Source organism: Bubalus bubalis, chromosome 22, assembly GCF_019923935.1.
Source record: "Bubalus bubalis isolate 160015118507 breed Murrah chromosome 22, NDDB_SH_1, whole genome shotgun sequence".
Lineage (NCBI taxonomy): Eukaryota > Metazoa > Chordata > Mammalia > Artiodactyla > Bovidae > Bubalus > Bubalus bubalis.
Window position 1 is genome coordinate 34394592 of NC_059178.1, and position 27496 is coordinate 34422087.

Consider the following 27496-nt stretch of genomic DNA (forward strand, 5'->3'; position numbering starts at 1 on the left):
ACGGTAAAGAATCTGCCTGCAATGCAGGAGACCTGAGTCCAATCCTTGGGATGGGAAGATCCTCTGGAGAAGGGAATGGCAACCCACTCCAGTATTCTTGCTTGGAAAATTCAATGGACAGAGAAGGCTGGCAGGCTACAGTCCATGGGGTAGCAAAGAGTCAGACACGACTGAACGACTAAACACACATATACAGTAAATACAGCGCACTGGTAGATAATGCGATCAATATTAGACAACGAGACAATTCAAAACTAAAAGAATGAAAGTACCAGGCAAAGTCACAAACAGATGATGTTGGAGAAAACGTTTTACATTGACCTGGAAATTCTTTTGAATAGAATAACATATATTGAATAAGGCCAAAGGGTTTTTAACTGTCTTAGGTCAGCTCCCTATTTAAGAAGGCAAAAATGGGAGAAAATGCCTTATTTTACTTTTGTCAGTTGAATTCTCATTAATGTGTTTGCCTGGCCAGTTCTTGGACAGGCCATGGGAAAGTAGAAAGTAAGACCAGTATTAGCTTCCTTTACATTTAAATTCAGGGCTCCCCTGGTACCTCAGCTAGTAAAGAACTCTCTTGCCAATGCAGGAGACACAAGAGACGTGGGTTCAATCCCTGGGTTCAGAAGGTCCTGTGAAAAAGGACATGGCAACCCCCTCCGGTATTCTTGCCAGGAAAATCTCATGGACAGAGGAGCCTGGAGGGCTACAGTCCATGGGGTTGCAAACAGCTGGACACGATTGAGCGTGCACTCGCAGACACATGCACGTACTCTTGAAATTCAAGCCTTTTGTGCCTCAAATACTAATGCTTATGAAAGAAAATTGTGTCCTCCTGGACTGGGTGCCATAGAAGAAGTTGCTCCTATGTCTTCCCTGCCTCTTCACTGCCAATAAAAGAGAAGTGTGAACTAAATACATAATATTGTAGACTTCAAAAATTAGGTCAGAGGGTGGAACGACTCGAGAGAGAAGCATTGACATATATAAACTACAGTATGTAAAATAGATAGCTAGTGGAAAACTGCTATATAACACAGGTAGCGCAGCCTGGTTCTGGGCTATATGGGGGATGCGGGGTAGGAGGGAGGTTTAAGATGGAGAGTATTATGATTATGATTGATTAGCATTGTTGTATGGCAGAAACCAACACAACATTTTGAAGCAGGTATCCTCCAATTAAAAATTAAATTAAAAAAAGTTAAAACCATCCAAAACAAATGAAAAAAAAAATGTGAAACTTCAATGACAACCTGCAATCAAGAAGTGTAGAAACAAATATAAAAGTCATATTTGATACAATGCTATAAGATATCCCTAAGCTGCCATACATCTTATGGATGTTTTGATTTACTAAGTATATGTGGACAGATGCCAAATTATAAACTTCGAAAGGCTTGGCTTTTCACAATATGGAGTTGAGATGGTGAATGAATGTGATAGTGGGTAGAGTTCTGTATTGGGTACCACAAGAGGGGAGAAGTTAGTGAATGGATGTGTATAGTAGGTAGAGCTCTCTACTGGATACCACAAGAGGGGAGAAGTTAGTGAAAGCAGGTAGCTGACACAAGATGCTGTGATGTCACAAATTTAACATATATTTTCTTTAGTCAATACTACATTTTAGTGCTTGTGTTAAGTGCCAGAAAATTTATAATGTAACTTGTCTTTTATAGTTTAGTGGGGTTTTTGGTTGTAATTTACATGGCGACAGAAAATTCCTACACTTACCCATTTATCGCCGTGTAATGAATTTCAATGTTAGTGTCTTAATATTAAGTTTAAAACAAAGGGTGATGTAGGTCATTAATTTTTTTAAATTATTTTTTAATTTATTTTTGGCTGTGCTGGGTCTTCATTGCTTAGTGAGTTTTCTCTAATTGTGGAGATTGGAGGCTACTCTCTAGCTGTGGTGCTCAGGCTTCTCATTGTAGTAGCTTTTCTTGTTGCAGAGCACGGGCATGTTCTAGGGCATGTGGGACTTCAGGAGCTGCAGCACGTGGGTTCATGGGCTTAGTTGCTATGTGGCAAATGGGATTTTCCCAGACCAGGGATGAACCTATATCTCCTGCTTTGGCAGGCAGATTATTTACCACTCAGCCACAAGGGAAGCCTGGTCATTAATTTTTGATAAAATGATTCAAGTTATGGTCTAACATATCATATTTGTATCTAGTGATTTTTAAATACTTCAATCACATAAGGCAAAAATGCAATACCATCTGCAAAATATTTTTAAATAAATTTCCATTTTATCAACATTCTGGAACATACCAGAGCTGAAGTAAAATCTCCATCTCACAAAAGTCTTACATAAGGCATCTACTATTATGGATCAAAATCTTTTGTCAGAAAGCTTTCAATATGCTTTAAAACACTGTCATATTTTAAGTTACAGAAGAAAATGACTTTTTTACTTGGTAAGAAAAGTAATTTTTCTTGACTTATGTCATGTAAAAATTCTAACATATCAGACTTTTCTACATTAGAATAGCTTAAACAAAATGTTTCAGTCATAAGCAAGAGTGTTGCAAGCAAAAATTTTGTATTTATATTACAACTGGATTTATGGTCCTATGCCTGACACCGTAAGTGACTCATTCTCCCATGAAAGGCTATTATCTGCAAACAGAATACAGTTATCCTCAGATTTTCATTGTTTTTCCATTTATGATTAAATATTTGTATTCCATCTTTATCTCCCAGTTTTCATTTTTACTGCTCCATCTGGTGATCAATCATGTCTTGTGTTTTTAAGTAGTTGGTAGCATACATTTTTTACACTGTCAGTAATCGAAAAAAAAAATATTGCTTATAATGTCTCCTGGGGTACATATTGATGTCATGCACATTGGAGTCATTGAAAGATTTCTGAAAGGGAAAAGGTTAAAGGGCAGACATTTTTAATGCCAAAATTCTGATCAATATAATAAGGAATTGCATTGCTAAGCCTATTTATTTTCTCTTGCTTTGCAGAAAAGAAAAAGAGGAATGCAATCTCACAGGATGGAAATAACTTGTGGTGAACCGCTGCCATCCAGATCAACTTTAAGTCCAAAGGGTTCATTCATCTTAGACTAGATCCTGGTGCAGCCCAGTGTACTGCTGTTCTTGAAATCAGGCACAGAAATTCTTGAAGCAAAGTTTCACATTTGCATTTATGATTTGCTTAAAATATTCCATTTGGCCTTTCCTCCCAGGAAACAAAGCCAGCCTACTTGATTATTGAATAGCCCTTTTCGGATGCTTAGTTTGAGGAGATTTTATTAAGATTACGGGAAACTTGAATTTTACAGAATGAATCATGGGTTATGTTTCAGTTTTGATTTGTCTCCAGGGATTGAAAAAGATAGGAGACTAGGATACATTATATATTAGCTCTGTTTTAGCATGCTCTTATTGTAATCTCTGGAAGAGTCAAATGCTTTGGAGAAAAAAGATTAAACTGGTAGAATAAGAGTTATAAGAAAAGACAAATTCATATACACAAAAGTGGACCTGGAGTAATTACATACAATATTTTCCATGTAGGTATGTGTATTTTAATAGTATATTTCTATGCCTACATTCACACTACTCAGTTGAAATAATGATTTGGAAATATCTAATCATTACTTTAAAGAGAAGGAATCCCGCTAACTCCTCCATGTGGAAAATAATGATTAAGGCTTATGCACGCATACACACACACACACACACACTTCTAATTAACTGACATTTAAGGAATACCTATTGTGTACAGAAAAGCACCACTATGGAGCATATAGAGATAAGAATACTTTTTTTCCCTAAAAGAAGAGCAAGAAGCAATAGAATAAACTCTTCTCTTAGGTTCTAAGAGGTCTGAAATCCCTTTGTGTAACCTTCAAAACAACCTTGGCATCTCTGCCTTTTCTCCCGTCTCTGTCCTGTGATGCAAGGATGCTAAGGCAGAAAATGGATATATCGCCTCCCACACACCCTTTGATATTTGTTGTTTCGTCACTTAGTCATGTCTGACTCTTTTGTGACTCCATGGACTGCAGCCCACCAGGCTTCTCTGTCCATGGGACTTCCCAGGCAAGAATACTGGGGAAAGTTGTTATTTCCTCCTCCAAGGTATCTCCCTGACCTAGAGATGGAACCTGTGTCTCCTGCACTGCAGAATTCTTTACCACTGTGCTACCAAGGAAACCCCCCCAACCACCCCCCCACCCCCTCCCTGCCACAGGATGTCTAAACCCAACCTCAGCCCCCATGCACTCTTGTGTTTCTCTTATTCTTCTGTAAGTGTCTTCCCACTAAAGTGTTTTAGTACCCCAAACACGCTAAGTTCTTACAGAGGCTTAAACTAATCTGATTCTCAATATTGAACTATAAGAACAGATAATACTTGGGGGAAGGACTCTTTTTGTTCATATTCAGTAGTCATTTTTTAGACAAGCTTTATCTGACCTGTTTATCTAATACAGTACTTTCTGTCCTTCACTATTCCCTACCTAAATTACTCTGGTTATTTTTGTCATAGCGCTTTTACCACGATTTTAAGCCAAATTGTATTAATAACCTGTTCACTTATTTATTTTCATACTATTTCTAATAAAATATAAGTTTCAGAGAGAAGAAGTTTGTTTTGTTCACCTCTGCCTAATGTTAGGCAGTTAGCAGATGTTAAATAAATGTTTGTTGAATTAATGAAAAACTGATTTCTTAGGTTCTTACATTGGCTTCGTTCAGAAGCAGACCCTAAGCCAAGGATTGAGGTGCAGTGATTTCTTAAGGACATAGTCTCATGGAAAGTACTAAAGGGGTTCCAGGGGGTAGAGCAGGACAGGAAGGAGCCAAGCAAGGATGGGATTTCAGGTGAAGTCTGCACACCTGTAGTTCCCACAAAGAGCTCTAGAATGTAAATTTCAACTCCAAGCTTACTGACCTGGAAGCAAAGGAAGTGGGCTCTTATCCTTCCCATCAGCCAGTCTACTGGCTACTCATAGCCCCAGGGGTGGGGTATGAAAACGCCTTTCCTGGTTTGTAGTCATAGATTTACTTGTCTTGAAACTTCCTTCTTTGAGATGGTGACAAAGTTGAACGAATAACTTGTAGAGCAGAATAAGGCTAGAGGGCCCCATACTTTTCTATCAGATGAAATATGTATTTTTAAAGTGGCTTAATTTTCATGCAAAGTTATTAGGCTTGTAAACCATATCAGTGTTTAGTATTGATTATATTTGATCCTCAAAGCAATCCTTTAACTTAGAAGTAAAGAATAATCTCTGTCCCTTTCTCTTTCTCTCTCTCCCTCTTTTCATTTTGGGAAAATGAGGTACAGAGAGGTTAAATTTTAGGAATTGAGTCAAGCTTCAAAGAGTAGCTTTATTGCAGAAATTATTTTTGTTCTTACTGCTGCACCAAGCTGTCATATAAAGAGATTATTCTGCCTGTATTTTCTTAATCACTAAGAATCTAAAAATAAAAATGTTCAGGCCAAGTAAGTGGGGAAGAAGGACTCAAAACAGATTAAGGCAGGAAATGTTAATGACAGAAAGAGCTTAGAGACTGTGGAATAGAGCTGCCTCCTCCATCTGTGCTGGTGAGCAGTTGTGACACCATGTCACCCCTACGCCACCCTCCCTTCTGTCAAACCCCTCGTACTTGCCATTAGAGTTGTCTTTATTCAGCTGAAGCCCACTTTAAACTCTGTATTGCACGATTTTTAAGATTTCACTGATGGAAAACAATTTAAGAAATAACGCTTCAAGGATGGTAGTGGGCTTTAATGGCCAATGATGAGTGAAAAGAAGTATTTGTTTGGAAAAAAACAGAAGCTGAAAACAACTGATGACCTATATACCAGCTGGAATGACTTTTCCTTCAGGTTATAAAAGCACTTTGTGTCTGTTATTTGTTTGGACACTGTAGAAATAAGATACTTCCATCCAGTCAAAATCTGAACTTCTAGCAAAAAAGGTTTTTTTTTAAACATCTAATTGTATTGTTATTTTGTAACTGTAAATATTGGGGTCTTCCTGAACTACTCCTCCATCTCCTCCATATTTAAATATTAGTGTAAAATTGTAACCTATTGCTTAGAAATAAACCAAGCATGAAGACCTTGATATTTAGCTTAGTTCTATATTTAATGACTTTGTACTAAATTTCACAAAATATAAGTAATTTAATTTGAACAGAAAAGGAATATGGTTTTAGATTATTTCTTCAACAAAGGATATTATGAATAGTAGTACTATATTTTTTATAAAGTAATTTGCATTTGTTATTTACATTTTTGTGTGTGTGTGTGCATGCACTGTTTCTATTTCTCTTCTACACTAGATCCTAAGCAACTTGGACTGGGGGTCATTGATATAAGCCTGTATTAAGCTTCTACTGTGGCAGGTGGTATGTGTTGTAAAATCCTCAACACACATTTGGTAAAGACTGATTTGGTAAAGAGACAGATCTAATCCCCGTATGCTAGAAAACACAATCCCCTTCATCTTCAGGCGTCATGAGGACAGAAAAGTTACACTGGGTTCACAAAGATTTAAATATCATATATATTGTTAGAGTCCGCAAGGATTTTCTCTGGAAACAAGCAGACCATACTGCATGGGGAGCACATGTGTGTACAGACATTCACAGGAGGCTGCCATCTTGACTGATGTTATCCCCTTTGATTTCTAGAAGGGAACAGCTCCATCTCTCTAATCTCGATTTTCCCTGACCTGACCTCAGCCAGCCCACCTGATTGCAGTGCCTATAACCATCCTTTGTCTTTCTTTACCTTTTTGACCATGATGACAGTTCTATGTTCTTTTCCGAGTGAAATGTATAATTGCTTCTATATTAAAGCTGTTCAGCAGAGATACATTTGCAGCTATTTATTTTCACTATGAGATTTCACCCTTGCAAGTATTTTCTCCCCACTGCTGAGTTTCAGCAGTTTCAACTACCTGTCACTAGAGTCTCACTCCTCTTTGCTTTAGCTTTTCAGCATGGTTCAGCCCTTGGTAGGGTCTCCCTAGTGGCTTAGATGGTAAAGAATCTGTCTGCAATGCAGAAGACCCAGGTGAGTTCAATCCATGGGTTGGGAAGATCCCATGGAGAAGGGAATGGCAACCTACTCCAGTATTCTTGCCTGAAGAGTTCCATGGACAGAGGAGCATGGTGGGATACAGGCCATGGCATTGCAAAGAGTCCCATGTGACTGAGTGACTAACATGTTCACTTTTCTTTCAGCTCTTGGTAACAAGGTTTCTAAAATACTATGGCAGGTACAGTATAGCATACAGCTTCTTTGACTGGTAGTGACCATGACCCCAGTCTGCCTTTAGCTGTCACTTGACATACTGTACATAATATTGTGACAACAGAAATAACTTGGCACCAGCTCTTAAGATAAAAAAGGTCAGAAACTGCATGTTTATTTGCATTTGATACCATGTATTAAATTGTGAATATTCTACCTCTCTCAAAGTCTCTGATGCTTCCTGCATATTACGTAGTGTCTAGCATACATCAGTAGCTGGCCACCGGAAGTGCAACTCCTCAGGGAGAGCACCAAAAGAGCAATGTTGAGGCTGGTTCGGTGTATAAAATAATAATTCCAGTTCTCTCTTCAGCCAAATCTACCATGAACCTCATTGCTACCGAATCAGAGTGATTAAATTTTGGCCTCTCCAAAAAGCTTCCTGGAATAGGCAAACATTGAAATAACAAGAGAGTTTAAGGCTTTCAAAGTTTTCTTGTATTCATTTGATTTGTGTGTATGCATGAGTGTGTATGTTTTGAAAAGTTACCATTGTCTATAAGCTTCTTAAGCCTATGTAATAATCTTTCATGATTTGACTCTTTTTTAAACTTCTTAAGTTTTAACTTCCAATTCTTTGCCCTTCAGTTTTTGTTCTAGTAAATATAAAATTCCTATTGTTGTCTAAATACATTATGCTGTCTTTCTGCTTAATACCCTGAAAGCATATTTCACTTTCTCCTCCTGGATAGTTCCTATAAATCTGGTAAAGTTAAGGATAACCATCTTCTTTTTAATTGGTGTTTGTTGAGTATCAAAACTGGGCTAAATGTCTCTCTTCTATACCCTCATTGCTCTATGAATATCAGTATGATAATGCTTATCACATTGTGTATAAATCATCTATATTTCACATGAATGTTTACCCCTACAAGCAATGTCTCAATGAAAGGGCTTATATCTTATTTATCTCTGAATCTGCAATGCTTTGAATAGTTCCTAGTATGTAATACATGTCTGCTACTAGGAATTTGAGCTTTTGAAATACATACTATTATTGGTCACCTATTTTTGTCACGAGAATTAGGTTTAGAACAGTTGTTCAGATTTATTCAGGCAGTAACCAATAGAGCCAAAATTTGAATCTAGACCTCTTCCCAAAGCTATTAGAGTTCCAACAGACTCTAATGCTCTAGAACATAGGTTTGTGCCAGTCTGAAGACTCCTATGTCTCTAAATTCATGTACAGAAACAAATATCTTTTCCTGTGCCATTTGCTTAGTTCCAGAAGAAGGAAGTCCTTTCCAATCACATTTTATTCCATGCCCAAAGACAAGGAAAACTTACATTGGTTAGATTTAAGGCAACTTTTCAGATTATATTTTATAGATGGTATAAGTAAGTATATCTACACATACAGCAGCACATTTTTTGACTCCTTGGTGGCTCAGACTATGAAGAATCTGCCTACAATGCAGGAGACCAGATTTGATCCCTGGGTCAGGAAGATCCACTGGAGAAGAGAATGGCTACCAACTCCAGTATTCATGCCTGGAGATTATCATGGACAAAGGGGCTGGCAGGCTCCAGTCCATATGGTCACAAAGAGTCAGACATGACTGACTAACACTTTCAGTTTCACTTTTGGACTTGGGAGTTGCAGTCCCTCAAATATCTGTCCCATAAAGGGGTAAGTTCACAAACTGAAATTTGGCTCTAGGGATCAGAAAACAGATCTTATACTTTTATGATTGTAAATATCATGCTAACTTAAAGGAATCTTTCATATGCTTTAACCTTAAGCTTCTTGAAATTCCACATCAGAGTTTATGTCCAAAGCAAAGTTTAAAATGCTCTTCTGTTACATTTTGCTTATATGTACATATCCCTAGGGAACATTGTAAAAAAATAATGATAGGCTGTAGATAAAAATTGGATTTTCACAGGTTTTTTGGACAAAAAACATTGCCTGTCAATAGAACACCACTATTTTTATTATCAAGACAATATGGTTCTTCCAGGTTATCTAGAGAGACCCACTTATCTATTGTGGAGGAGCCATGTACCATTGCTTAATGATGAGCTTGTCTTGGGGCCTGCATATTCACTGAGTCACTGAGAAGGGGAGAGTAATGCTTCCTTCCCATGTTTCTTATCAGGATTCCTGGACTGGCCCAAGAAAAGAACAAGAGAGGCATGTGCTAGATTATAAACCATAGTTTCACAGCTGAAGTGAAATCAGTTCAGTTCAGTCGCTCATTCGAGTCCAACTCTTTGCAACCCCGTGGACTGCAGCACGCCGGGACCCCTGTCCATCACCAACTTCCAGAGTTTACTCAGACTCACATCCATTGAGTCGCTGACTCCATCCAACCATCTCATCCTCTGTTGTCCGCTTCTCCTCCTGACATCTATCTTTCCCAGCATCAGGGTCTTCTCAAATGAGTCAGCTCTTTGCATCAGGTGGCCAAAGTATTGGAGTTTCAGCTTCAGCATCAGTCCTTCCAATGAATGTTCAGGGCTGATTTCCTTTAGGATAGACTGTTTGGATCTCCTTGCAGTCCAACGGATTCTCAAGAGTCTTCTCCGACACCACAGTTCAAAAGCATCAATTCTTCAGTGCTCAGCTTTCTTTATAGTCCAACTCTCACATCCATATATGACTACTGGAAAAACCATAGCTTTGACTAGACAGACATTTGTTGGCAAAGTAATGTCTTTGATCAAAAATTGACTTTCAAAAAAACATGTAAGACTTCTTTTTCACTTTTGTGGATATTAGGGAAAATGTCTCATAGTTTAACTCACATTCAGAAAGATACCAACACAGCAAAGTGAAAAGTTCAGCTGTTTTCCATCAAACATGCAACTTATGTTGGCAATATCTTACTCTTAATTCATTTTAGTCAATGTGAATCAGCAGTTGGCAAGCCATTTTCAGCATTAATTCATTGCCTTGACTGAGCACCCATTTATCTGCAGACAACTTAGTTTGATTCAAAGTCAACTATGAACACTAGGAAATGACTCCAAGTAGGATTTAATGTATTAGCATCAGGAATGCAGCAAAAAGAATACTGAGATCATCATAGACCCTGGCTCAGCAGTGACTCTTTGAAGACCTTCTTTGCAAGAAATTGAATGGGAATCTATTCTTGGCACTTGCCTGAATTCTAGTAAAAAAGTGAAAAATAAATCAACATTTCTATACAAACTATTCATTTCCTCCTGTGTATTTCAAGCTAAAAGTTCTTAAGAAAAAGAAAGGAAGGAAAGGAAAAGAAGGAAGGAAGGAAGAGATGGAAAAAGAAAACTGTTCCAATAAAAGCATCAATGATTACGTACAGAAAACCATTTACGTAGCTTCTATTCTGTATAAACCTCACAGTTCCCCTTTTCTTATTAGTTAGGTTAGGCATGCTGCTTTTATATTCAAGTGGTAGGATAAGATTCATGTCATTGAAATAAGGACATTTAAGATTTTGTTTAGACATATTTTTAGACAGCTACCATTGCATGATTTCAAGTACATTTAATAAAAGCTTTTATTTAGAAGTAACTTTAAAGAGGAGAGTAAAAAAGTTGGCTTAAAGGTCAACATTCAGAAAACAAAGATCATGGCATCTGGTCCCATCACTTCATGGGAAATAGATGGGGAAACAGTGGAAACAGTGGCAGACTTTATTTTTGGGGGCTCCAAATTCACTGCAGATGGTGATTGCAGCCACAAAATTAAAAGACACTTACTCCTTGGAAGGAAAGTTATGACCAACCTAGATAGCATATTTAAAAGCAGAGACATTACTTTGCCAACAAAGGTCCGTCTAGTCAAGGCTATGATTTTTCCTGTGGTCATGTGTGGATGTGAGAGTTGGACTGTGAAGAAAGCTGAGCACTGAATTGATGCTTTTGAACTGTGGTGCTGGAAAAGACTTTTGAGAGTCCCTTGGACTGCAAGGAGATCCAACCAGTCCATTCTGAAGGAGATCAGTCCTGGGTGTTCTTTGGAAGGAATGATGCTAAAGCTGAAACTCCAGTACTTTGGCCACCTCATGTGAAGAGTTGACTCATTGAAAAAGACTCTGATGCTGGGAGGGATTGGGGGCAGGAGGAGAAGGGGACAACAGAGGATGAGATGCTGGATGGCATCACTGACTTGAGGCCATGAGTTTGAGTGAACTCTGGGAGTTGGTGATGGACAGGGAGGCCTGGTGTGCTGCGATTCATGGGGTCTCAAAGAGTTGGACACGACTGAGTGACTGAACTGAACTGAACTGAACTTTAAAGTTATAAAAATTTGTAAGAGTAACAAATAGTACCAGGTTTAATTAGTGTTAACATTTTGGCCATCTGCTTCCTCCTTTGTTCTACTTCTCCCTTTCTCTGTTTATGTATCCACATACACAAACGCACATATAATATTTTTGTGATGTCTTAAGAGAGGACATTGCATTCCTCATGCCGCTTTCTACTATTTATTTTTTTAAATAGAAATATTCTCATATGCAATTATAATTATAAAATTCTCTGGATTTAAAATTGAAATAGCACTTTTAGCTAATCTACTACTCCTAGTCCCATTTTGCCAACTGACCCAATGCCCCGAACGGCAGTCCCTCCCTTGTTCCTCCCCACCTTCCAGTATAAGATCTCATCTAGGATCAAATGCTGTATTTAGTTGTCAGAGTTAGTCTCCTGGGTCTCTATTTATCTGGAACATTTTCAGTCAGTCTTTCCTTGTCTTTTGGTATTGACATTTTAAAGAATATTTTTTTAAAAATGAAAAGCTTCTTTTGAATCTGTTTGTTGTATATTGATTTTTGATTCAGGTTACATATTCCCCGACACAATACTATGGGATTGTGTCCTGTTTAGACGATCACATCCAGAGACAGTAGATATTCGTATGCCCCTCAATGGTGATTGTAACTTGCATCATATTGTCAAATGGTTGTTGAATTCTCCACTAAGAGTTACATTTATTTTTTCTTGCAATTAGCAAATGGTCTTATATTGACACTTTAAGGCAACGCAATTATCCTACTCCTCATCAAAAGGCATAAACAATTGATTCTTGCTCGAATCAGTCCACTATGATGGTCGTAAAATGCTGGTTTTTTCTCTCTTCCAAAACTCGCACAACATTCACCACTTGACACTCAATTGTAAGCAAAAACTCTTTGTTCTCTCCCATTTATTTGCCTACTTATTATCAGTATGGACATGTGGCTATCCCCCCCCCCCATGGTTAAAAATGCATCATAAAACTTAATTATTTTGGTATTCAAATCACTGTACAAGTTGGCTCTTGAATCTTTGTGACATGCCTTGCTTGTTTTCTGGCATAGCAACATATTACAGGTTCTTTCTGTACCTGTTCTTCCCCAGCACTGGAATCAACTAATTATTTATCTAAGTGGTACTGATTTCATTTGGTGAGCAATGGTACTGAAGACTAAGATCTAGGCTCTAGGTGTGTTCATTTAGACTTTTTCCCCCCAAGGCCTTTCAAGCAGACACGTACATTTATATATATATATAGGAGAAGGGGACAACAGAGGATGAGATGGTTGGATGGCATCACCGACTCAATGGACATGAGTTTGGGTAAACTCTGGGAGTTGGTGATGGACAGGGAGGCCTGGCGTGCTATAGTTCATGGGATCACAAAGAGTCGGACACAACTGAATGACTGAACTGACTGACTGATATATGTGTATATATATATATATATATATGTATATGTATGTATACACACACACACACACATATATATATATATACCTAAGACATGGACACCAGAGAAGGCAATGGCAACCCACTCCAGTACTCTTGCCTGGAAAATCCCAGAAACAGTGGAGCCTGGTGAGCTGCCGTCTATGGGGTCGCACAGAGTCAGACATGACTGAAGCAACTTAACAGCAGCAGCAGCAGCAAGACATGGCCACACACACACAAACACACACATATATATATTCATGCTGCTGCTGGTAAGTCGCTTCAGTCATGTCCGACTCTGTGTGACCCCGTAGACCACAGCCCACCAGGGTCCCCCGTCCCTGGGATTCTCCAGGCAAGAACACTGGAGTGGGTTGCCATTTCCTTCTCCAATATATATTCATACATACATACATACCTGTAAATAAACACACACATACACACACACACACACATATATACATGTAACTATGTATGTCTAACACATGTACATACATATATAACCTAAGAGATGTACATACATGTACACACACATGTATACCTAAGACATACATAAACATATGAAGTCACTTTAGTCATGTCCCAGTCTTTGCAATGCTATGGACTGTAGACCACCAGGTTCCTCTCTCCATGGAATTTCCCAGGCAAGAATACTGGAGTGGGTTGCCATTTCCTTCTCCAGGGGTATTTTCCTGATCAAAGAATTGAACCCAGGTCTCCTGCAATGAAGGCGGATTCTTCACCATCTGAGCCACCAGAAAAAGATACCTAAGCATTAATATATATGAGCATATACATACACACAAGTACATGCTTTATAAATCACAAGTTTATGCCCAATATCTTCAACTTAAATATATTTCAACAGTTTTTTCTTGCCTTCCTCCTTTCTGTATTTTTATGTCTCTCCTTCCATGTGAAAATTTCAACACCTAGCATTTGTCAAATACTATATAACATCTAAAATATATTCATAATTGATTTGTCCACATTTCCTCTTCAAAAGCAAATTTACTAAAAGAGTTCTCTCCTATGCAACCAAAGACTGAGAATGTACAAATTCTGTGTTCATAAGTCATTTTCATTATTGCTTTACTTTTCTTCCCTGTCAGTTTAATTATAATTTTAATTTGAAATACAATTGGCTATTTTTGCTTCAGGTTGCTTTCAATTTTAGTCTTACTTCCTCTCTTCACAGTCTTACTGATTTAATTTTTCAAATACATGTAATATCAACAAGCTTCCATAAGAAAACTGTACAAAATGATGCACTGTGAGATGTGTCAGTCCTCTAAATCCTTTCCACCCAATTCACTGAAATCTCATCCATGTAACTCTGCCAGTATATTTAATCAGATAAGTAGTGCTGGTGTTCTTTAGGGATTGGAGCTTATGTAATTTTAAGATCTGGTTAAGCAGTCTCTAGTAGCCTATTTCTGACTAACGCTCCAGATTGACATCCACAGGGTGGGATGTAATAAAGGCAAAAACAAGGAAGCAAGGAAAACATAAAATATATAAGGCTGGGGTGGAATCCACGTGGGTAAAAGAGAACCCATATGATCTCTCCCACTGCCTCCAAATCTCAGACTTCAATTATGGGAGTGCCTTGTGTTGTTGTCCTCAGCACAGAGCTGAGCTCAGGCAGGATCAGAAGTTGGAGAAGCTACAGCAGAAGAGCTTCAGGAAGTAAGAGTTTTGTTAGGCTAGTTGTGGTTCCCAAGTCAATCCAGAGAGGCAGTTAAGTGACAACATGCATGATGTGCAATATGCACCTATGTGTGTGCTCAGTCGTGTCTGACCCTTTGCAACTCCATGCACTGCAGCCAGCCAGGGTCTTCTGTCCATGGGATTTCCCAGGCAAGAATTCTGGAGTGGGTTGCCATGCCCTTATGCAGAGGATCTTGCTAACCTAGGGATTGAACCCACATCTCTTGCATCTTCTGCATTGGCAGGCAAGTTCTTTACCACTAGCACCACCTGGGAAGCCCAGGACCTCCTAAACATGAAAAGAACATGGCCACACCTTTACTTCTGCCTTGCCAGTCTGGTGGGAAAAGTCCCTTACAACCTATGTTAATTCAGATTTAATTGTGGAAGGGAATTCTGAGAAATGTGGTTCCAGCTTAGCTAAACTGATGCAATATTTGTTGCTGCTGTTCAGTCCCTAAATCGTGTCTGACTCTTAGTGACCCCTTGCAGTGCAGCACACCAGGCTCCTCTGTTTTACACTATCTTCCAGAGTTTGCTCAGATTTGTGTCCATTGAGTTGGTGATGTTATCTAACCATCTCATCCTGTTTCCCTCTTCTCTTTTTTGCCTTCACTCTTACCCAGCATCAAGGTCTTTTCCAATGAGTTGGCTCTTTGTATCCAGTGGCTAAAGTATTAGAGCTTCAGCATCAGTTCTTAAAATGAATATTCAGGGTTGATTTCCTTTAGGATTGACTGGTTTGATCTCACTGCAGTCCAAGGGACTTCAAGAGTCTTCTCCAGCACCAAAATTCAACTGCATTAATTCTTTAATGCTCAGCCTTCTTTATGGTCCAACTATCACATCCATACATGCATGGCTACTGGAAAAAAAACATAGCTTTGACTATAAAGACTTTTGTTAGCAAAGTGATGCCTCTGCTTTTTAATATGCTATCTAGCTTTGTCATAGCTTTCCTTCCAAGGAGCAAACTGACACAGTATAAATCGCCACAATCCATCCCTTGAGTTGGCATCTACATTTATCTATTTTAGCCTTACTGATCTTCCAAAAAAAACGTTGCTCTCTAATTTTTCTTATGCTATTATCCTTTGTACAGCAAAACTATTTTAGTCCTCTCCACAAAATAAGGTTTCTCCATTTTTGAGTTATTTTCATTTCCTTTTTAGACGAGACACATTCTCCTTTCATATCCTGGGACTTTAATAAAGATATTAGGTGAACTGCTTTTAATACATAGAATGTTAGATGGTAGATAAAGGAGAGAAGAGAAAAGAAATTAATGTATGCCCAAATGTATCAAAGTATGGAATAAATACTCATAATTATTACAGTCCTTGTAGGCAGCTGGTCAGGTAGTGGTAGCTGGTATTTATATCTTTTTTCACAACCCATTCCATATTCTCTTTGTACTCAGCAAGCTTACATTGCAGGTCACAGTTTTTGATTGCTGAGGGTTAGCCAAATCTTCATTCCTAAAAAATTGGAAGTGTTAACAGTCCTATTGATATGGGGCTTTTCTATTCTTCTACTGACTTTAATCATAGCACACAGAAATAGTAAGTGACTGCAGGAGTCACCTGCATTCCAGATATATACCTCCTTATCCCATGGGATAAAATTAATCCAGTTTCCATTTAATACTCAGGCTCAACTCCTCTAGCAAGAATGCACAATCTCCTTCTTGATCTGTTCTTTTTCTAGCAGGAAAGACTGTTAGTCACTCAGTCATGTCTTTTTGCAACCCCAAGCCCTTCTCTGTGTACTGGAGTGGTTTGCCAGTACTTCCTACAGGGGATTTTTCACTAGCATATGGACCTCAAAGTGGTCATGTGGCAGTCTCAGATTCCAGTCTTACGGCTCAATTGGTGGGTCCCCTAGCAAGGCATCTTTTTTTTAAGAATCAAGACTTCAAGATGAACAGAACCTAAAGTTACCCAATGGGAAGCCAAACTTTCTGCGGTGGATACGTAGTGAGAAAAGATACACTCACTTCCACCCCTTGTTTTTCAGACCTTAAATCTTGGCTATGGGAAAAATAAACATGACATTTTTGTCACTGATTTAGAGATACTTGGAGGACATAGTAAGACCCAGAACTGACCTCTCAAGTATAAAAATGTGTTATCAAGAGGTGTTGCCACTTAGCCAACAGGTGTTGCTGAAAAGTGTTGCCAGTACTCTAACTGAGTTTTTAAAAGGTCATAATTCTATTTTTTTGAGTAGGTACAATGCTAACATGTTTCTCAAAGTCAAAACAATAGAAAAAAATAATAAAGACAAATCCTTTCCTCTCACATCCCTTCTACTTCATCACCCTCACTCCAGCTATTGAAGTACCAGATTTTGTTATTTACTGATATTTTGGCAATTTCTTTTTATAAACATAAGTTGATACATATTTTCCTTCCTACATAAAAGGCAAAACATGAATTATTTTCCTTGTACTTTGCTTTTGACAGTTAATATCACCTAGAAATAACTCCATATCAATGCATAGAGATTGTTCCCTTCTTTTTCTTTCTTTCTTTTTTTTTTTTTTTTAACAGCAGCATAGTGTGACATTGTGTGTATACACCTTTGCTTGGTGGTGTTGTTCAGTTCTTAAGTCATGTATGACTCTTTTGTGAACCCACGAACTGTAGCCTGCCAGGTTCCTCTGTCCATGGAATTCTCCAGGCAAGAATATTGGAGTGAGTTGGCATTTCCTACTCCAGGATATCTTCTGGACACAGGGATTGAACCTGTGTCTCCTGCATCTCCTGCAGTGGCAGGCAGATTCTTTATCACTGATTCACCTGGGAAGCCCCATATTAAAAATACATATTTCTCTTTATACACACACACACACACACACACACACACATATTAGGTATCTGATCTGTTTTGAGTTTATTGTAAGGGTTCGTTATCTTTTTCAAAGTAGTCAAAATGTTGAACTAACATTATCTATTAAAAACAAACACACAAACAAAAAGCTTTGCTCAAACAATTCTTGATTTCACACTTCTCATATATTTGATTTCTTGAATAGTTTTGCCTATTCTGGAGTTTCCAATCTGTTTCATTGGTTGATCTCTCTTTTCATCTGCCAGTACACACTCTATTAATTATAACATGTCTATAATTTGTTTTTGTTTCTTGTCAAACTAATTCCCACCTCTCTATATAGCTTTTCTTTTCCACTGTTTTCTTAGCAATTATTGTAGGTCAACTGTTTCACATCCTAAAAAAAAGGCTCCTTGGTGTATTAACTGGAATAGTTTCACAATTATATATTAACTTAGGGAGAGCTAAGATCTTAACCATATTGAGTTATCCCAACCAAACACAAACCATGCCCTTTTATTTACTTAAATCTACTTTTATATCTTTCAGGAGCATCTTAAAGTTTTCTTTATAAAAATTATGCTCATTTTTTGTTAAACTTATTCTGAAGTATTTATCCTTTTTTGTTGTTGCTATTTCAAATACATCTTTTAAATAAACACATGATGATTATCTACCTACAAGTAGCATATGAAGAAATTAACTATATTCTTTTTTTTTAACCCCAATTAAGTCTTTTTGTAAATAGAACTATATTTGTACCAAACTAGGCTCTGTATGGAAAAAATAAAGGAACAGTTCTACTTTTTAAAAAACACTGTTGTTCAGTTGCTAAGTAGTGTCTGACTTTTTTGCGATCCTATGAGACTGTAGCCCATCCTGCTCCTCTGTCCATGGTATTTCCCAGGACATAAAACTGGAGTCAGTTGCCAATTCTTTTTCTAGGGGATCTTCCCAATTCAGTATTGAACCCATGTCCTCTGCATTGGCAGATGGGTTCTTTACCACTGAGCCATCAGGAAAGCCCGCACTTAGAAAACAAGTTTCCTCAAAGATCATAATGCATTCAGTTCAGTTCAGTCACTCAGTCATGTCCGACTCTAGGCGACCCCATGAATTGAGGCATGCCAGGCCTCCCTGTCCATCACCAACTCCTGGAGTTCACTCAGACTCACGTCCATTGAGTCAGTGATGCCATCCAGCCATCTCATCCTCTGTCGTCCCCTTCCCCTCCTGCCCCTAATCCCTCCCAGCATCAGAGTCTTTTACAATGTGTCGACTCTTCGCATGAGGTGGCCAAAGTATTGGAGTTTCAGCTTTAGCATCAGTTCTTCCAATGAACACCCAGGACTGATCTCCTTTAGAATGGACTGGTTGGATCTCCTTGCAGTCCAAGGGACTCTCAAGAGTCTCCTCCAACACCACAGTTCAAAAGCATCAATTCTTCAGCACTCAGCTTTCTTCACAGTCCAACTCTCACATCTATACATGACCACAGGAAAAACCATAGCCTTAACTAGATGGTCCTTTGTTGGCAAAGTAATGTCTCTGCTTTTGAATATGCTATCTAGGTTGGTCACAACTTTTCTTCCAAGGAGTAAGCGTCTTTCAATTTCATGGCTGCAATCACCATCTGCAATGATTTGGAGCCCAAAAAAATAAAGTCTGCCACTGTTTCCACTGTTTCCCCATCTATTTCCCATGAAGTGATGGGACCAGATGCCATGATCTTCGTTTTCTGAATGTTGAACTTTAAGCCAACTTTTTCACTCTCCTCTTTCACTTTCATCAAGAGGCTTTTTAGTTCCTCTTCACTTTCTGCATTGGGTGTCTGATAATGTATAATGTGATTGATACCATCTGCACCTATTATATACTGTGACTGAGCACTTTCTAAAACTCAGTGTCCTCAAATGTAAGGTGGATATAATAATATATTTCCAGGATATTTTAAGAATTAGAATTATTCTAAGCAAAGGACTAAATTGGGGGATGCACTTAGTAAATGTTACTCTGATTGTTGTTTAGTCTCTCAGTTGTGTCCAACTCTTTGTAACCCCATGAACTGGAACCCTCCAGGCTCCTCTGTTTTGGGAGTCTCCAGGCAAGAATACTAGAGTGGATTGCCATTTCCTATTCCAGTGATTCTGATTATTTGTGTACATGTTTGATAAGAGAGAGAAAATTGTTTTCTAGCAAATACCTATTTGACCTGTGAATTGGGTGAAACCATACTCTATTTGAAAGGAGGTTGAAAGTGAAAGTGAAAGTCACTCAGTCATGTCCAACTCTTTGTGACCCCATGGAATATATAGTCCATGGAATTCTCTAGGCCAGAATACTGGTGTGGGAAGCCTTTCCCTTCTCCAGGGGATCTTCCCAACCCAGGGATCTAACCCAGGTCTCCCTCATTGCAGGCAGATTTTTTACCAGCTGAGCCACAAGGGAAGTCCAAGAATACTGGAGTGGGTAGCCTATCCCTTCTCCAGGGTATATTCCTGTCCCACGAATCAAACCCAGGTCTCTTGCATTGCCAGCAGATTCTTTACTGACTGAGCTATAGAGATATTGAAGATGCATATCTGGTGATATTTCTCCATTATCTACTCCAGAAGATATGGGAGAGATAATGGAGCAAATACAGTACTTTGGCCACCTGATGTGAACAGCTGACTCACTGGAAAAGACCCTGGGAAAGATTGAAGGTGAAGAAGGAGAAGAGGGCGACAGAGGTTGAGATGGTTAAACAGCATCACTGATTCAATGGACATGAACTTGGGCAAACTCCAGGAGATGGTGAGGGACAGGGAAGCCTGCTATGCTGCAGTCCATGGGGTCACAGAATTGGACATGACTTGGCGACTGAATAACATCAACAAAGGAACTAGACAAAGAGGCTGACAGAGTGAGGTAGCTCATATATTAATACTTCATCTCTTGGGAGAGATCCCCACAAGTAGAAACCGTAATCTTGAGGTGACCAAGACAGCTCTAAAAACTCTCTCAGCTTCACTACATTTTAGACAGATTTCTTTTTGACTATAGACTCCTGACCTCTCTTTGTTTAATTACTTTAGGAAAGTTGCAATTGTAATTTTTTTTCCTTTGCCCTTTTGAGATATAAATCTCTCAGCCTCCTGCCAGTTTTAATACACAACAATGTCTTTCTCAAGGACCAGGAAGCCATCCCTTTGAAATGTAATCAAGAAAGATAGAAACCCTATCTACCATCTTTGTAGGAGGACAGAAGCTTAACTTTGATAAGTGCCAATTAGCAAACACAGATGGTCTAATAACAGGTACCAACCCCTCCCCTAATGACTTCCATTAATTTTCCAACAGCTCACCTTAGTTTAGGAACTCTCATGTCTTTTGTTTCCAGGGAGTTGGATTTAATCTCTCTCCCCCTCATTGTAATAGTCCTGAATAAAGCTTTCCTTGGCTATTTAACTCTCCCTACTGCAATTTTTCTCTGACAGAGATATTTAAGAATTATCTTACAATGCAATCTACAATTTAACTCTATTGATTCTTGGATTAGGTGTAAGACCTCCTCTGAGAACAATTAGAAATTTATGGATAGCCCTTGGGGTAGCTTAAATAAGTGGGCACAAAGAATCCATTTTAAACTGATATGTAATAACTGATTTGATGTGCATGCTCATAAACACAACAGTCATTGACTACTTGGGCATACATATTATTTTCTCTAATAAAAGAGAAGAGTTTGACATAAATATTAATTTATACTTAGTTAGATTATATTTTTCATTCATAGGTTCATTTATTCAGAATGTATTATAATTTGCTTCTCAAATGTCATCCTAAATTTAAACAATTTGAATTGTACTAACACATCTCTGTGTCTAAGAAATAGCTCTTAGCTTGGCTTCTATTTAACTTTTCCTTTAGCTTTTATCCTGGACATTCTTCTTTGGTTGTTTACTTTATCTGGCCAGTTTTCATATTTACTACCAACAATTTTACTTTTCTTGTCAATGCCTAATTTTTCCTGTTAGCATCTTTCATTTATTTGTCAAGTATATAAGGTATAAAGGTGTTTAAGACAATTTCTGTCTTAAAATGTCATAAAGTCTAATGAGGAGAAAGGTAAGAAAATAGATAGTAGTTTTATAGAGTTATTTTACACTGACTATAGAAAAGCATGTGATGGACAAATAATTCCTATCCAGCCTTGATAATGAGAGTAGAAGTAGAGTCATGTGAGTTTGTGGGAAAAAACATGTCTCAAATAGGTTTCATATGACAAGAATCTGAACAACGAGGATGTTGGCAGAAGGTATTAGACAGAGCTGAAAACATAAGCAAAAGTATCACGTAAGAGAGTTTGAATTTTATTTTGAACATGAAAGAGCTGTTGAGGCATTTTATAGTTGGAAACTACTAACATGATCCTATTTGGGATCTAGAAGAAAAACCTGGATTTAGTATGGAAAATGGTTTGGAAGTATTCTCAATTTACCTCTTTAACAATCATAAAATAATTTCATTATTGAGCAAATTTACAACTGTGACTATATAACACTAACATAACCCCTAGGAAATGAATATTTTTGACCAAACTAATGTTTATATTGTTACATTGTTACTTTTATATTATTATATTATCCTTTTTCGGGACTACTCTCAAAAATTATAATGATCTTTTCACCAGCTCATTTTTATAGATGAAATCATTGAAAGTATGTTGATGACATGCCTAAAGTTACACAGTATTGTATAATAACAATGTACCATATTTGTGTTGCTGTGCTGTACTTAGTCACTCAGTTATGTCCAACTCTTTGGAACCCCATGGACTGTAGCCTGCCAGGCACCTCTGTCCATTGAGATTCTCCAGGCAAGAATATTGGAGTGGGTTGCCCTGCCGTCCTCCAGGGGATCTTCCTAACTAAGGGATCCAACCCACATCTCCTGCATTGAAGGTGAATTCTTTACCATCTAAGCCACCAGGAAAGTCCAACAATACTGGAGTAGGTAGCCTATCCCTTTTCCAGGGGATCTTCCCAACCCAGAAATCAAACTGGAGTCTCTTGCATTCCAGGCAGATTCTTTACCAGCCAAGCTACCAGGGAAGCCCACTTGTGTTGCTAGGCTAAATTTATTCCTCAATTTGAAAGTCAAGACTATTTCACTCACATATCTCTTTTCAGTGGGATTTTATTTTTTTAATGAAAATAGAGAAATGTATTTTCATTCACATTATAAGACAGAGAAAGTGGATCTTGATATGGGGCAGGGATGTGGTTATGAGAATATAGCCCTCTGTATATTTTCAGCAACCTGAGGGAGAGCTTTGTAATTTTCAGGGTTGAGATCAAGCACTAGGCTATTTTCTTTCTAATCTTAAGGACTACTACCCCCAAATCATATTTGTCTTACACTGTACTGTACTTCTTAGTTTTATACCTTTAGAGTAGCAAAACATTGATTTTGGTTACAATCCTGTTATATAGTTCGGGCAATAGTTTTGTTACCTTATAAAATTAATCTTTAATACTTGCCAAAACATATTTTATTGAACTATGGATCTGAGTTCAAAATGTATATATTATTTTTCAGCCTCATGCTTTAAACTCTTGTCACATTATATTTCTTGCCTCTTCTTTTAAAAATAATGGTTCCATTTGAGTGTGTGCAAAATGTAGGTGCAATATTATTTCTGATTGTCTTCTGCTGCATTGAAAGTTCATCCATTTAACCTAGGAGTTTATGATTAGAAGTAAGTTCATAAATCGTGTATGGATCACTCTCTTTTCACTCTCCTCTGTGGTCTGTGAACTGGTCTACACAGCTTGCTTAATGGTGCCCTTGTCCTCTGGCTTCCTGTTGTGGTTTTATCAATGGAAGATGGCAGTGCATCAGAGGACAGGAGGAGAATGAAGCCTGAATTTATATTCTCCTGGAACCCTTTTTTTCTAAGGAACTTGGGGCTTCACAGGTAGCACTCTGATTCTGATTGTGAAAATCTCTTAGTCATGTTGACTCTTTGCAGCTCCATGGATTGTAGTCCATGGAATTCTCCAGGCCAGAATACTGGAGTGGGTAGGTGAAGGAGAAGGGAACCCAGCCCAGGCATCAAACCCAGGTCTCCCGTATTGCAGACCCACTCTTTACCAGCTTAGCCACCAGGGAAGCCAAGGTAGCACTAGTGGTAAAGAATATGCCTGCCAATGCAGGAGACACAAGAGAAGCAGATTTGACCGGGGTCCAGAAGATCCCCTAAAGGAGGGCATGGCAACCCACTCCAGTATTCTGGCCTGGAAAATTCCATAGGCAGAGGAGCCTGGCGGGCTATAGTCCATGGGGCTGCAGAGAGCAGGACAGGGCCGAGAGACTGAGCACACACATGAAAGCAGCCTCAGCCTTCTGGGTAACGTCTCTGGGTTCTGGAAACTATTCTGCCCTTTCCACACTAGGGGGAGTTCGGCTCCCTGATGTGGCTAATCTAAGTGTATTAACATTTTTCCTTACTTTCTTAAGCTCTGTCGTTTGTTTATGTCTGTTCAAGGGATCCATTTGAACATGTCTCTGCAGAATTGTCATTTTATTGGAGGAACATATAAAAAACTGTTTTACTAATGTCAAGAATGTGTTAATTGGAGGCAGCATGGGTGATGCTGAGAACAGCAGCCTCATTTCTGGCATGGCTCTCCGCTTCCTGCTGTGTGTGACATTGAGCACATTTTTAAAATACATTTGTTCTTCAGGCTTTTTTTATTCAGAAGTAAAATATATATACATATATGTATATGTGTATGTACTTTTATACACACAGATGCTTTAGAGTAGCACTGAACAATAGAAATAAAATACACTGACATCTATAAACATGAGTTATGTGTACTTTAATACTTTAAGCAATCACTTCAAAAAGAATAAAAGAAATGGGCTGGAGAAGACTCCTGGGAGTCCCTTGGACTGCAAGGAGATCACACCAGTCAATCCTAAACGAAATTGACCCTGAATATTCATTGGAAGGACTGATACTAAAGCTGAAGCTCCGATACTTTGGCCACTTGATATGAACTGACAACTCATTGGAAAAGACCTTCATGCTGGGAGAGATTGAGGGCAAAAGGAGAAGGGGGCGACAGAGGATGAGATGGCTGAATGACATCATCAACTCAATAGACATAAGTTTGAGCAAACTCCGGAAGATAGCAAAGGACAGGGAAGCCTGACATGTTGAAGTCCATGGGGTTGCAAAGAGTCAGACACGACCGAGCAACCAAACAATAAAAAAAATTTAAAAATATGTCTACTCAACCCAATATATTAAAAATAGTATCTCAATATGGTTTCTGTATAAAAGCATAAAACAAAGTATTTTATATTTTCATGTACAAAACTAAAAAAAAAACCAACCCTATTGTATATTTTACATTTACTGCACATCTCAGCTGGGACAAGCCATGTTTCAAAAGTTCAACGGCCAGACACTGGTGGTGGTTCCTTTATTGGATAGCACAGTATTAGGTGTTCTCTAACATATATGAATTTAAACAACCTACTTGATGAACCACTATTTTCTGTTCTTTTTCATTAACTAAAATGTGCTTATAGGATTCTGATTGCTGGCACATGGAGGCAATGTTCTTAGACCTTTGTGAACACCTGCTTCCACCAATTAGATTAAATCTTTATGAAGAATTCACTGTGTTTTTCGCAGACCTGTTTATTTAGGTTATATATTTCACTCTAATAATTATTTATTCATTTATAAATCAATGAAATATTTATGTGAAAAGAAATAGAGTTGTTTCTATGAAAATTAGGCTAAATACTTTGAAAAAGATTCATAAAGGAAAGACACTAACATTTTTCTTTTGAATTAGATATAGTTAAAACAACTGAAGACTGAGAAAAAAAAATGAGCAAAAGCTAGGGGGCTTTTGTATGAAGACTACTTTGCAAGTGTAGAGTTCTTGTTCTACTTAAAGAAAATGAACCTGGCTCTCATAGAATGAGCTTATGGTTGTAGTTCATGAAAAAATAATGATAAAAAGCAGAATTCTGATATAAGGATATATAATCAAAGATTTTAATGTTCCATGCATGAGTTGTTAAACTATGTTTTTCTTTAATATGTATAAAGCATAATTTTTTTTAAAAGCTTAGATTCTTGTCTGTATTGCTTTAACGATTCTTCATTTCAGCCATTATTTTTTATTAGCTGACCATGGTCCTTCTACTGCCAGCCGCATGGGGGCAGGTGTCACATTTGTTTCGTTTGCTACTACATTCTCAAGGCTAGAATGGCTCCAAGTAGATGCTCAACAAATATTTGTTGACACATTGACTGACTCATTCTTTCCATATGGCACCTCCTACCAGGCAAGCCTGTTGGTTTTTCAGTTTATAGTTTGCTGTCACATTTTTTAAAACATGATACTATTTTATTTACTACAGGCATAATTTTATGGTCCTTTTTTTCCCCCTAAGTGAAATGTTATTCTAGTCCTCTAGCAGAAGATAACTCATACAAAATTTAACTTGGTAAATTTAAACTTGATGTCTATTAGAACAATGCTGTGCTGAGAAAAATGGAAGAGTAAATAAAATTAAGTCTATCTTATCCTGAGAACTTCAAAAAAACTTTGTTTTCATCTGCTTCTGGGGAACTGTGAATAAATATTCAATGAGTCTCATCTGGATTCACAATCTGTTCATCAAAATACCTAAACTTGCCTCTTCCTAAGTATCTGTATTAATAGACATTGACTGTGGTTATACACATACACCGATTTAGAAAATCCCCTGAAATTAGGCATACAAATGGTGAATTGATTATTGTGGAATTTACTCCTCCCACCCCACCCTGATGGTGAAGTTTTGGTCGCAGTGTAGCAAAGAGGCAGATAATATTTAGGTTGGAACTGGAATCCTTCCTGACAGACTTGCCAACATAATTATCTTTTTCATAGTTTTCAAGACATACCATTTTAATGGAAACTTTTAAAGTGTTACATACACAAAAATAGACTGTAAGTGTACAGCTTAATCAGTCTTCACAAAGTGAACACACAGTAAATAGCACCCAGATGAAGATAACGAATGTTGCCAGTCAGTAGCCTGGAAACTTCTTGTACATTATTCCAGTCACCAGCCTCCCTTGTGATAGATCACCTTTACCAATATGTAAATGTTATATAAATGGAATCATTCAATATGTACTCTGTTTTGCCTGGCTTCTTTCACTCAATAAATGTTTTTAAGATTCATTCATGTGGGTTGTTGTAGCTTGTTTATTCTCATTGTCTTAATGGTTTTCCATTGTTTAACTATATCTCGAACTGTAATCCATTCTTCAATCGATGGATATGGGGATGGTTTTAAGTTTTAGGCTCTTAGGAATAGTGCTCATCTTACCATTCTAGTACAAAAAATGTCTTTCAGGGAACATGGGAATGAATATCTCCTAAGCATAAGCTCAGGAGTGGAAATTCTGAGTGTCAAAGTTAAGTTATAATAGATACTACCAAATAACCTCTTCTGGATTGAGTTACTTTGCAAAAATAAAAGGCCAAGGGGAAGATTTAGTCTTAGAAACTTCAACTGTTTGTTTATATTTAGAAAATGTTTTATATATTTTCTGGTGTATTTGTTAATCTCAAAATAGATTTTTTAATAATATTTTTCTCTTGAAATATAGTTAACATCCATTATGTGATTTTTTTTTTTTTTGGTTTTGCTTTTGTTTTTGCAGTTTTAATAGTATTTTAATTGTCCACAATTGTAGAATCATACTTACTAATAAAAATTGTGATTAATATTAGGAAAATATTATGCTTATAAATGATTTAAGTGCATCAGGATTCACCATATCTCGGAATCTGTAGATTTCTGAGGTCATGAGATATATTTTCAATGACAGGGATTGGCGAGGTCAAGGAAGTCTTCATAAAGAGATGACACAGGAAGTGAGTTTTAGAATCACTATTTCTGATGGCGAGGCTTAAACATTTGTATTTTGATAAAAGA